Source organism: Cyprinodon tularosa, unplaced genomic scaffold (assembly GCF_016077235.1).
Source record: "Cyprinodon tularosa strain WSP-4 unplaced genomic scaffold, ASM1607723v1 ctg1093, whole genome shotgun sequence".
Classification (NCBI taxonomy): domain Eukaryota; kingdom Metazoa; phylum Chordata; class Actinopteri; order Cyprinodontiformes; family Cyprinodontidae; genus Cyprinodon; species Cyprinodon tularosa.
Window position 1 is genome coordinate 158535 of NW_024037886.1, and position 13655 is coordinate 172189.

Sequence of the window (13655 nt, forward strand, 5' to 3'; positions counted from 1 at the left end):
TTGATACTCTGCTTTTTAGAGAGGATTTATACTTCTACTGGAGTAATGAACAATATTACTTTTGACTCCTCTGAATGTAACCTGCTAACTGCACTGAAGTGAAATGTCCATTTAATTCAGTCAACTTAAAAGTTGATGTTGTTTCAACTTAAAAAAATGCATCTGTGGTTTGAAACCAATAATTTCACTTTTCCTGGAATTAAAAATCCCTTTTCACAGAAACAATCAACTAAAACAATTATTTTCCAAGTAAATATCTACTTCAAGTCAAAGGTAATAGTATCACTAGGCGTTTATCCTTCCACATGCTGTAACTCACTAGCCTGGTGAGACCATCCTGATCTCGCGAGTTTTCAAGGTTTCACTCGCAGATCAGTCTGGAGACTCTCCGTTAAAGAAAATTTGGAGCCGTTCACCAAACGAACGTCCAATCAGCGTTGGCTTTGAGGCGGGTTGAGGTGTGACGTAACGAGAAGCGCCACAGTTCAGTCTAAAGAACATGGCGGCTTCAGCCGATGAAACTAGCGTTAGCGTGGCTATCGAGCAAGTTTTATGGGAATTACAGAGTATTTCTCCACTGAAAGAAGAGCAAAACACTGCTCTGGAGGCTTTTCTCAGAGGAAAAGATGTTTTTGCTCTTCTCCCGACTGGTTTCAGCAAGAGTTTGATCTATCAATTGGCTCCTCTTCGTCGTCGCTCTGTTAGTGCGTCATATGCTTCGTTGATCTGATTGGTTTATTTGGCCCGTCTATCACCAACATAGGCCAATCAGCTAACCAGTATTTTCGCCCCTTCCCAAAATTACTTCAACGGAAGGTTTCCAGACGGATATGCGGAGCAAATCCATCTGGAGGAGTCAGGTTAGTAACTCACGTGAATGTGACCTCATCACCTGACTAATTGAAAATAGGTGCGAGCAGCACAGCGCCACCATGAGCAAGGCAGCTGTTCCAACTAATTCAGTCTGCTCAGTTTCAGAATAGCAAGGATTATGATGGGCAGGCATTGTACTCATCAAGAGAAATGGCTCCGTTATCATATGGAGACGATTGTACAAACTCAGAGGAACTTAAAAAAATATATAATAGGATTGAATTAATGATCTAATTATGTTTTTATTCTTTGAAATAAATATAGTTTTACATTTTTGTCACTACTTTATTCCAAATTACATTTATACTTTTATGTAATGGTACAGATTTCATTTTTCCAAATAGAAAAAATAGATTATAAAATAGCATAAAACTTGTTTATGATCTGTTATAAGTTATAGTTTTACTTTGTATGAATGTAGTTTCTTTCTTTGGTTTAAGGTAAAAAATATATTTCTAGTAAATCAAAATGTATAGTTTGAACCACATCAGAAACTTAATTTGAGACAAAGTAATAAATTTAGGTGTAACAAATTACGGTAATTTTTTTAAGTTGATCCAAAGTTTTTTTTTTTTTTTCAGTGTGAGGTCTGCAGATTCTGATACGGAGTTCAAAGGTTTAGTTCATGTCTCTGAGTTTCACACTGATCTTTAGCTGAACAGGTTTGTGAACACACACCTGCATGCAAGTTTCCTCAATTTATCACCAGTTTTTGTGTAAAAATAAATGAAAGCATTTAATATTTTTGTGTTATTTTACAGAAAGTGATTTCAAACATTCCTTTGAAAGAACAAAACAAACATGTTTAAACTCTTCTTTGGTTTCTAAACTATTGGAGGGAAACAAGCGGAGCTCAGGAGGTGTCTGTTGTCCTCTAAGTATAAGTTTGAAGCGAGATCACAAAGCAGGGCCGACACCTGAACCTGTGGCACCAACATGGTGATCTGAATGATTGCAGTGTACAGCCAGAAACCTTTTAGATGTGACCGTGAACTTTGGAGCACCTCAAACATTCATAAATATTTACAGTCGGAGCAGACAGAAGCCATTTTGGGTCTAATGCCACATGCAGAGGGTCAGAGAGAGAGCAACCGTGTCAGGGAGCGTGCAGCAGAGATAAGGGTTGTTTGAATTAGGAGAATAAATCATTGCAGGAACTATACATTTTAGGAACAGAGGTGAAAAGGAAAAAGACGTATCTAAAAATCCTCTGCACATCTGCATCCTCCAGACAGAAGGGCGGATGAAGATCCTGAAGGAGAGCCCTGCTTTAAGCTGGGCATACACTGTGCCATATTTTCAATCATTGCACGCTGCTACAGCTCCACATGTTTAGGGTTTAAGGTGCTCTCAGGCTGTGCAACCTGACACGTTGATGCGATCTACCTGCTCACACTGCACTTCCAAAAACCCCACGACTCAGCGCCGAAGCTCTGCTTCAACAGCAAGATTTGTCCACGACCACCTCACGACAGCTGACAGAATTTCAAACGTGATTGATTTTCTCCCGACCGTACGATTCCTGATCCCTGTATACTACACCTGGCACCCCCAACCTTGGTCCTGGAGGCCCGCTGTCCTGCAGGTTTTAGAGGTTTCCCTGCTTTAGCACAGCTGGTTATAATGATTGCAGTAGACCAAAAGCCTGTTAACCAGCTTTAAATTAAAATCAGCTATGCTGGAGGAAGGAAACCTCTAAAACCTGCAGGACAGCGGGCCTTGAGGACCGAGGTTGGGCATGCCTTTACTACACGACGCAGGACGCACCATGAGGCTGAAACTGGACCTGCTCGAAAAAACATTTGTGCACGAATGGAGAATCGGCCCGAAAAGGGCAAAAAATCGTACAGTGTGGATCTGCTTTAGGCAGCAGAAGACCTGAGTCTGTGTTGGATGTTCAACCTCCAGCAGACTAACCACTCTCTACATATAGACACAGCTACAATGGATGCTGTAGACTGGAGCTGATCCATGGGTCTGAGGGGCTCAGTCCAAGTCCAGAACTAAATCTGACTGAAAATATGTAGCACGATTTGAAGACTTTTGTTCACTGATGCTTTCTACCTAATATTTTACTAAAGAAAATAGTTGGTAAGACAAAAATAAAGCAATTTAAGCCCCGCAACTATGGACTGAAGACCACTGGTTTAGAGCAAAGCATGTTTACGTGTTAAAATGGCCTAATCTAAGTCCAGAAGAAAATCCAACTGAGAATCTGTGAGCAGACTGATATTCATAGAGAGATTCAAACTCTGACTTCAGCTGGTATGAATAGAGAGATGAGCAAAATTTTCACTGTAAAGAGATTAGGGCTGCAAATAATGATTTTGTCTCAAATGGTAAATGTGTAAAATCGCATAATCTGTTGAATATTTTTTAGATGAATCGATGAATAATCGGATAGCCAAAGGTTCCTTAGAGAAGCCTTCTTACAAAATTAAACCTGGAGAAACTAAACTAGAGCATATAGAAAGATGGAAGCTTTTTTTTTTATCTTAAATGCTAAATGTTTATATATATCTTTTTATTTTTTGATATAATTCCTGCTCTAAGTGGGTAGCTCTGTCAGCTAAAAGCCTGTTTTATACTCTCTATTCTCCAGTTAATGATTAATCAACTACTAAATTAGATGAAGATTATTTCAATAATCGATTCATCACCATTGATCTTATTAATTGTTTCAGCCCTAAAAGAGATAAAAAGCAAGAGTAACGCTCTGCAGTCAGAGGTGGTTCTAAAAAGTTCTGACTCAGAATGGTGAATACAAGTGCAAGCAACACTTTTGTTGAAAAAGTATTCAGCCAAATAATCTAAATGCATTTAGCTTTGTCTTCTTATTTCACGCTGTGCACCCTACTGTGTCTGTTAGCTCATACTGTTAGGAATCCAGTTTGTGTGGGTTGTGTTTTCTCCCTCCACCACCAGGTGGTGCCTGGCTCTCGTTGGCCCTTCCACACACCTGCGGATGGTTGCCTCATGATTACCTGAGGACTCTTAAGCTGCTGACTGCCGCTACCTCGAGTGTTTGCCAGTTTTGGGTACTCTAGTCAAACTGAGTTTTTGTCTCCCTGAGTCTTAACCTTGTTGTTTTTGTCTTTGCCTCTTGGCAGGAAGTCATCCTGCAAACTGGAAGTTTGGGCCTTCTCCCCCTGGAAGGATCATCTTGAGCTTCATACTGACCAGGGGATTCAAACTGGAGGTTTGGATCTTCTGCCCCCCGAAAGGATTGTTTGAGCTTCATACTGAGCAGGGGATTCATCTCCACAAGAACGGTTCAAGTGCCGCAGGAAATCTAAGTGGCAGTCAGCTCCACCGCTCCTCAAGGAACCAACTTAACCTGGGTAAATCCTGTCCGCCCTCCAACGAGTCAACAATTTCTGGAACAACCTACACCGACTGGATTCTCGGAAGGACACCTTTTCTGGAATCGTGAGTCCAGTTGCTGTTTCTACTTTTGCAAATCGTAGCTCAATTTTCCCACTGAGCTTGAACTAAACACTGAACTTCCCTCATCACTTTCCAGTGCCGGTTCACCAGCGTTCAGAGTAACACTGGACCCATCTCGACTTGTTTTCAATAAACCTGTTAAACCTTCCCTGGCTTCTCCAAGTGGTTTCCTGCATTTGGGTCAGATCGCTTAAAAAGATCATGACAAATAAAACATCAAATGTTATCAGACATGGGGTTTCTTTAATACTTGGATGCTTTTAACAGGCCTGCAGATATAAAAGAAAAAACATATATATATATAAAGATAGATAGATATCTATAGATATAGATATATCTCTCTCTATATATGTGGATTTTATCTATCGAACTGTTAGTGAGCTTACTTTAACTTTACCTCTGTGCTTTTTGCCTGATGACCTGTTCCTAACAGAGGTAATCCTCCTTTTGTCTGAGTGTTCACGCTGTAGCAGGGTCTCCTTCCAGAGGTAAAGCCTGGAGCCGTTAGTGTAAGGGTTAAAGAGACTGAGCTGTTTTTCCTCTGTTGTCTCTAAAAGCTTCCAGCAGCTCTGACAGATCGGGGCTTTCAGATCACTTGTTGCTAATAGAGGGAGATTTACCCTAACGTGAACAGGGAGAGTGTAACCTCAGGTCACTGCACTCAGCAACAACACTCACACAAAGACACACAGACAGGCCTGCTCTGCTTTTACAGCAGGGACAGACGGATACACTGTAAAAAATGGCCGTCTGAACCAGTCATGCAAGCTCTGCGCAGATAAAGCAGAAGGTCATAAGCAGGTCAGACGTGTTTTCAGCTTCGCTTGGAGACTTTCTTCACCCAGGGGCTGGAAGTGAGGGTCTGCTGAGCTGATCTGGTTTAGCCCATTAAAAGTTTCATGCATCTACTGTTAAAATACTCCAGCCTGGTTGGACCTGCAGCAAACCTGGATTTAGGTGATTAAAAAAGTTGCATTACTCAACAAATAGCTGTGAGAAGCAGAGACTTCTGAAATGTGGAAACCGGAAAATTAAGTACATCATTTGAATTATAGCTGTTAAAGATAAGCTCTGTGTTTACATCTTGAAGCTTTTCACTCTCCGGTTCTTTTTCCTGAGAAGAAATAACTCGGGACAAACTCTTTCATAACACTTCAAGGACATATATGTATTAAATAACCAGGAGGCATGACAACAGATTTTGATAGGAATTGTAACCTTCCTCAGATCAGGGAAGTTGCTTAGAGTTACAGAAGGCAGCTGCTTACCAATCGGGCTCACTTCTCAGGAAGTGGCCCCGATTAACAGTTAAAGAAGCATTTTATACATCTCCAGTCTGCCACATCATCACATTTTACATCTTACACGTTACCACAGGAGTAGACATCCATGGGTCCAGCCTTATCAAGATATCACACTTTGTTTTAGCTGAAGGACGCCGCTCTCATTCTATTCCCAAATCTTTGCCACGTGCAGAATATAGATTATAACTCTATATCAGGACAGAGGGAGTGTTTTAATTAGATAAATTACTGGGGAAAACATCAGTTCTGACACACAGCAGGCAGCTAATATTAAGGTGTAATAAACTCACACATCCTCATTGATAATTATCCTAACATGCCCTAAGATGATGAAAACTAGAGAAAATGCCAAGGCTTTTCAAGGCCAGGGTGTGATGTGTCATTCTCCGGGTCTCCTTCTGGTTGAGCATGGCTTAAACACCTCTTGAGAACAAAAAGGAACAGAGCACAAAGATTGGCCCTACCACTTTGGACCAGTGGTGTTCAATTGTGGTTCTCATGGCTGCATTTTATTTTTCTGCTGCTACACGCCTGCTTTAATGAATGGATGAGTAACAGGTAGCTGCTGCACATGTTGGTATGCAGAGCAGTAAGCAGGACATGATGCAGGACAGTGATCCCTCAACTGCAAGGGTAGGCAGTACTGCTTGAGCTGCCCAGTGATGACATATTTAGCCGCATATCATAATTGCTGGTTATCAACATGGTGTCCTGAAAATGATGCCCTACGTTGATAATTCGTCAACTTTCTAGGAAAAAGCTCTGATTCGGAGAGATTGCATCCATCCCACTTTGGATGGTGCAGCTTTTCGTTCTAGAAATCTGGACACATTTATTAGTCCTGCAAAACCTTCAAAGCCCAGGGTGCAGCTTCTCAACTGTTACCTTCTATTACACCATCCAGACAGTGTCTTTCCCACTACAAAATCCAATAAAATAGAAAATATCCTAAAAGATTTAATCAGGATATTTCAATTAAAATTAAAATGACTGCAATTGTGAAACAAGTTAATACAATTTAAAATAGTTTACTTAACACCAGCTCTTTCTTCAAATAGTTTACCAGGCAATGACTTGTTCTGAGATGACTTACTGAAACCATAAGAGGATTATGTTAGCATAAATTAGGCACCTCCCTCCAACAATTTAAATTTTCAGAAATGATGGGCGCAGAGTAGTAAAAATAATCTTTCAGTCTGATTTCCAAAGCCAGTTAATAGTTACATCTCATGAACATTTAGCCCTTAGTTTCCCTCATCTAAAATGTAAAGCAAACAAATCTCTTCTTTTGTAACTTTGTATCATCCAGCAGGTCCTTACTCTGAAACGTTTGTTTTCAGAGTTCCTCTTTGATTCAGTGTTAAACTCTGACAAGGTCATTATAGACGAGGATTTTAACATCCATGCTGACATTGAAAGTAAGAGCTGAAATGCAGCCTTTAATGCTATGTTAGACTCGATTGGCTTTGTTCAAAATGTGAATAGTCTCACACATTCTCATCTTCATATTTTGGACCTTGTGCTGACATAAGCTATTGGATGTTAAGAAATAACAGTATTTTCCTAACAACCCTGTTCTCTCTGACTTTATTTCACTAACCTTAAAAATAACTTCAACAGTTTTAAAGTTACCAAGGTTTAACTTAAGTAGATCATTATTAGATAATTTAGTTATGCATTTTAAAGAATCTGCTGTACATTTTATCTCCTCTATATTACTGCAGAGAAAAAACATTTAATTCATTGTAGTTACTTCTTCTCTGGGTTAGTTTTTCTCCACATGCTGCTTTAGACAACACAGCCCCTTAGGAAAAGGGCAACCTAATTAATAGGAGGCTGGTTGCTATGGTTAATGAAGAGCTGCTCTTTAAAGCATAATGCTCATAAACAGGGGAAAAAATGTATTGTACATGCCTATAGGAATCCTACAATACAGTCTACTGAGGTACAAAATTACCCTTTGTAAAAAAAATAAAAAAAACTGTAGCATATTTGTCATCATTAATAGAGGAGAATAAGAATTGGAATAATAATCATAGAATTCATTCAAGCATCACAGAGTTTCTAATGATACTGCCATCTGTGGCCAAAACACAGAACTGCAGCACTCTTCTGCTCTTTCTTGTAGTTTGCGCTTGACCTTTAGTAGTTTTGTTTAATTTTATTTTTAATTTTACATGGAGCTGTCATTGGTGTCTGACTTGTGCTTGAGCATCAACAAAATCTATCATAAATATATAAGTTCCCACCAGAGATGGGAAGTAACAAAGTACAAATACTTCGTTACTGTACTCAAGTAGATTTTTCTGATATTTTTACTTTACTACTTATTTTTATGGCGACTTTTTACTTCTACTCCTTACATTTTTACACAAATATCTGTACTTTCTACTCCTTACATTTTAAAAAATTGGCTCGTTACTTTAGTTTTGAATCATTTCAATGGAGTTACCGTTATTATTTTTCACGTCATCAATACCAAATTCAATCTAATTGGATGGGAATCTACGTTGCATTTGACGCACCACTACAAGATGAATCGACAGATTCGGCGGTATTCATTGGCGGCAAATCATTGCAGCTTGGTGGCGGTGGCGTTAGCATAGTAGCATGGACGACGAGATGATTGAAAATGAACACAACAGAGATCTAGTCCTATTGGCAGACATCCATTTAAAATGTAGGCAACGGCATGAAAAAAGTGGTTTCTACTTTTACTTTTATACTTTAAGGAAATTTACAAGCCTGTACTTTGTTACTTTTACTTGAGTAAAGAAGTTTAATCAGTACTTCCACTTTTACCAGAGTATTTTTTAACACAAGTATCTGTACTTTTACTCAAGTACGGAAAGTCAGTACTTTGCCATCTCTGGTTCCCACCCAAAGTAAATTCAGAAAAATGTGAGGCAGGCTTATAGATGAATCAGGGCTGAACTACCGAGGTGTCAGTCTGCTCATCAAACAATGTTTTAGTCATAAAGGGTCAAATAAGAAGGATATGTTGAAGTAATTTTGAGTAAAAATGTACAAAATGTCTCTATAGGAAGCAATCTCTTGATCCATATGAATGTTAATTTTAAACCTTTTTATAAACTCCCGTTCTTATCCAACATTCTTGAGAAAACTCTTTAAATTAACAGATTTGTGATAACTAACACCATAATCTTTCAAGAATCTGGGTTTAGAGCTCACCATAGCACTGAAACAGCTCTGGTGAAAGTCACTAATGATATTCTCATGGCCTCAGATAATGGACTTGTATCTGTGCTCGTCCTGTTGGATCTCAGTGCTGCATTCGATACAGTTGTAGGAATTAAGGGAACAAAACTGGACTGGTTTAAATCGTATCTATCTGACCGATTAAACTTAACTTGTTAATGATAAATCTTCCTCATGCTCCAGGGTTACCTGGACGGGTTAGTGTTAAGTTTTTACTTAACAGCTCATGGAAACATCTTTGGAAGTTCATGCTACAGCCTTTCATGAAACCCATGTGTCAGTCACTGATGAGAGGGGTATCCCTTTCGCGTCAGTATCTAATGCCCAGGGGACTTTACCATGCATCAATATGTGATGAGCTGAAAGTCAGACTGTATTGGTGGAAACACAACTTTTTCAATAATCTTACTGATAAAGAGGAGATTTGATATAGGACTCTAGTTCTGCAGGATTAATTTGTCCAAGCTTCTCTTCTGTTTATGATTTGAATCAAATCAGACTCTAAAACAGTTAAAACCTTTTTGACAAAAACTGTAGATAAAACATCAAGACAGCAGGAAGAGGAGTTTAACTGCTGAACAGTTTCTTCTAAACTTTTGCAGTTTATTTGGCAGGAGGCTATGATGGATTGGGGGGCCCTAGGCTATGACTGAGCTTGTCTTGCACCAGCTCTGGTCTGTAAATTGAGGAAGAGTCTGACCTTGTATGGACAGAAAATCCACAATCAGACTTTTTTTTTTTATTCTTAATTCCGAACATGCACGGGAAAAACAAAAAAAACAATAAAACAATGTTTAAAAACATTGGAGAGAAAAACAACAAACAAGGTCCCCTTCTTTCCTGAGTTAATTTACCTCCATTACATGTGCGAAAAGGAGTAGGAAGAAGTAAAACTTATGTGCTCCTACCCCTTTATTCTTGTATTTCTTCAATTTACAATATTTACAATTATTTTGCTATATATATCCATATAAATACATACCTACCTACACATATACATACATAAATATGTTTACACATATGCCTTCATACATATATACAAATAAACAAAACAAAAAAAAGACTTAAGTCTGTAGTTCTGATTTTTTTTCCTAAAAGCTAATATCCAGTTTTATTTAGCATTATATTCGCTCATTGGAGAGAAAGTATTCAAATCAATAATTAAAGGACCATCCGGCTGATGACGAGGCTATGGAAACATCATATAAATTAATGGTGGGAAAGAAAAAAGAAATTACCAGTTTAAAACTATTACACCAGAATATCTCTTAGTTTTGACATAAATCACCTAAAACTTTCAGCTATTTCAGTAGGAGAGCTTCAAACCTTACGTCATTATTGCATTATGGAGTCTCTTGGTTTTGCATTAAAGGTTCTTAGAGAGAAAGGTTCCTGCATTCCTGTTCGCGGCTTTGACTTGATTGTGCTGCAGTCCGGAGTCCTAGCCTGTAAATCCAAACATGGCGGGGTCAGGACCGCGGCATATTTGTTCAGCACCATGATAGGTGTCATGTTGGCAGGGCCACGTCCGGGAAGTGGCAGACATAACTGGCTCTGGAATGACAACAAGTTTAGCTGGGGAGTTATTCCTCCTAATTTGTTAGTGTTTTTTTCCAAAGTCAGAGCTTAACTCACAACACAGGCCGTTTAACTCCATCAGCGTTGTGTTTTATAATATGTTTTCATTTTTTATACAACATGCTGTTGTTGTTCCCCTGAACCCAGACCTTGACCCGCTTCCCCCCGGTTCTGTTTTAACAGCCTAAACTGTTATGATTGATAATTCAGCAGCAAATCCCTCAAACAAAGATCCAACATGAGAGCAAAGGAGAACTGCCCAAACACGGAAGTTCACTGGTTTTAAGGGAGATGTGCAGCAACATCTTTGATGTTTTCTGGGCAAATAAAATGGTCAGCATGAGCAGTGGATATACTTTTAAAAAACATTTGATTTAATTTCACTGTAAATAAAATCTAGAACATTTTTACTTCTTCGAAGAAAAGAACCAGAAGCCAAAGCTATTTTTTTTTTATTGCCTTGCATCTGTTTGGCAGCAGCTACTTTTTTTTCTAACTGATCTGATTAGTTGCATCTGTAAAAGACCAGAAATAAAAAAATACTTGCTTTTTAGAACACCAGTGTATGATTTATATTAGTAAATCTTTTTGCATGTTCTCCCTGTGAATGTGCGTGCTCTCTCTGGGCACATCAGCTTCCTCCTACCTGCCGAATGCTTGCATGTTAAGTTTGGGTGTATGTGTGTCAAAGCAATTAAATGCATTCCCTTCATTTCAGTTGAATTCAGTTGAATTAAATTCAGCCAGTTTACAAAACTCTCATCTTAAGGGCAGTTTTCATAGAAAATTCAATCAGATCATACTGTCAGGTTGTTAAAAGGAAACCAGCTAATTGCATTTAGTCATTAATTTGGTAAGATTTGCTGCTCCAGAATAAGCATGTGGCAGCAGAAGCTATTAACTTGCATTTTGTTATTGACTCTACAGCAGAGATGGGAAGTAACAAAGTACAAATACTTGGTTACTGTACTCAAGTAGATTTTTCTGATATTTTTACTTTACTTTACTACTTATTTTTATGGCTACTTTTTACTTCTACTCCTTACATTTTTACTCAAATATCTGTACTTTCTACTCCTTACATTTTAAAAAATTGTCTCGTTACTTTAGTTTTGAATCATTTCAATGGAGTCACCGTTATTATTTTTCACGTCATCAATACCAAATTCAATCTAATTGGATGGGAATCTACGTTGCATTTGACGCACCGCTACAAGATGAATCGACAGATTCGGCGGTATTAATTGGCGGCAAATCATTGCAGCTTGGTGGCGGTGGCGTTAGCATAGCAGCATGGACGACGAGATGATTGAAAATGAACACAACGGAGATCTAGTCCTATTGGCAGACATCCATTTAAAATGTAGGCAACGGCATGAAAAAAGTGGTTTCTACTTTTACTTTTATACTTTAAGTAAATTTACAAGCCTGTACTTTGTTACTTTTACTTGAGTAAAGAAGTTTAATCAGTACTTCCACTTTTACCAGAGTATTTTTTAACACAAGTATCTGTACTTTTACTCAAGTACGGAAAGTGAGTACTTTTGCCATCTCTGCTCTACAGCAATCTCTCACTCTGAGCATTCATGCAGCAACCTATCATCAGCATAACAGTAGTAATTAGTGGTTGAACTGTAAAGTGCCTTGAGATGACGTGTGTTGTGAATTGGCGCTATAAAAATAAACTAAATTGAATATAAATAGTGATGTGAGGGGTATCCCCGTCTCCTCAGCATGTGACACGCATCGGACTTTGAACACGCATCGATATGTGATGAGTTGGGCATGAGAATGTGTTGGTTTCACAGGTAAATGCCAACAATGATGAGCTGCTTTGATGTCTTCCAGTCAGGTCTCCGTACCAACCAAAGTACTGAGACTGCCCTGATTAAGGTGCTCAGTGACCTCTGGATAAATTCAGACCCTGGAAGAACCACAGTGCTGGTATTAATGGACCTCAGTGCAGCGTTTGATACTGTTGATCACTTTATTTCATTAGAGCGTCTGGAAAACTGAGTCAGCCATTCTGCTACAGCTCTGGACTGGTTTAAATCCTAAAGAAGGACATGGACTTTAATGTGTCAAAAGGGAACTTTAAATCCAAGACTGGAAAAATCACATGTGGGGTTAATCAAGGCTCCTATCTGGGGCCCCTCCTGTTCAATATCTACATGCTCCCTTTAGCAGAGATTATAGCCAACAGCATCAGTTACCATAACGATGCACACCACAAACAGCTTTCTATCGCAATGTCACCAGGTGACTATGAATCCATCAGAGTGTTGGCTGGATGTGGATAGATAGATATGTGGATGCACCATCATGTACTCCAACTACTTTTCTTCAGTTTGACATCTCATTCTGTTATTTATAAAAGACTGCTAGTTCTATGCTTGCTGCTTTTTGGATTATTTGCATATATCTATCAGAATTTCCATATTTGAGGTCACATTTACTAACTTAAGAAAAGAAGCTGTGCATTTGATGTACTGAAAATGAAAACAAAAAAAGAGTCCAGGCAAATTGCAGATAAGAACTAAATGCTTTAGTGGTTTCATCACGCAGCTGTGGGACAAAAACGGTTGGGTTCTCAGCGAAAAAGCAGTGTCAGCATAATGCAGATTCATTGTTTAAAATGTCTCTATCTGGGGATTTGGTGGATACAATTTCTCCTCTCTCTTAAAGACTGTTAGCCGAGTAAACTAAAAATTTTACATTTCCATTATTGTTTCAGAGGCAGGCTGAGCAGAGACCTGATTTCACCTGATTCCGACTCCACACAGCATTTCAGACTCAGTGAAACTATTCAGCCGACTTTGAGAAAACCTAACTTTCTGAGGTCAAATGTGGAACAGCCAGGTGCTCTTTCCCTCCGACCAAAAGGGAAGTTGTGTCTCTGAGTATTTTAATACATGATGGTATGTAAAGGCTTTACATACAGGAATATGCTTCATTTAACCTTTCCAGACAAGTTTTGTTTTTAATTTACAAAGTTACACCGAGAAAAAAAATCTAAATATTATATAAACAAAACGATGCTGGGTCTTACTTTGAAGTGTTGCTCAATGTATTTAATAAGTAATGTATGTTCTGAACAGAAGGAATAAAACCAACTTAAGTATTTTCAAAATTAATTTTATTGATATGTGTACGCTTTAAAGCAAATAGCAGTATAATATGGATCAAAAGAAAGCTTTCAACAAATAATCATAACTTCACAAAATAGCAAAACCT

The 13655-nt window shown here is 38.6% G+C and overlaps 1 long non-coding RNA gene across 1 annotated transcript; it reads left to right on the forward strand.

Annotated features, from left to right (window-relative positions):
* The first annotated feature begins 4072 nt into the window (after positions 1 to 4072).
* Positions 4073 to 4468, forward strand: LOC119789167. Its single transcript, XR_005281550.1, has 2 exons — positions 4073 to 4302; positions 4397 to 4468. It is a non-coding gene; the product is annotated as an uncharacterized LOC119789167 (long non-coding RNA).
* Positions 4469 to 13655: the final 9187 nt, after the last annotated feature.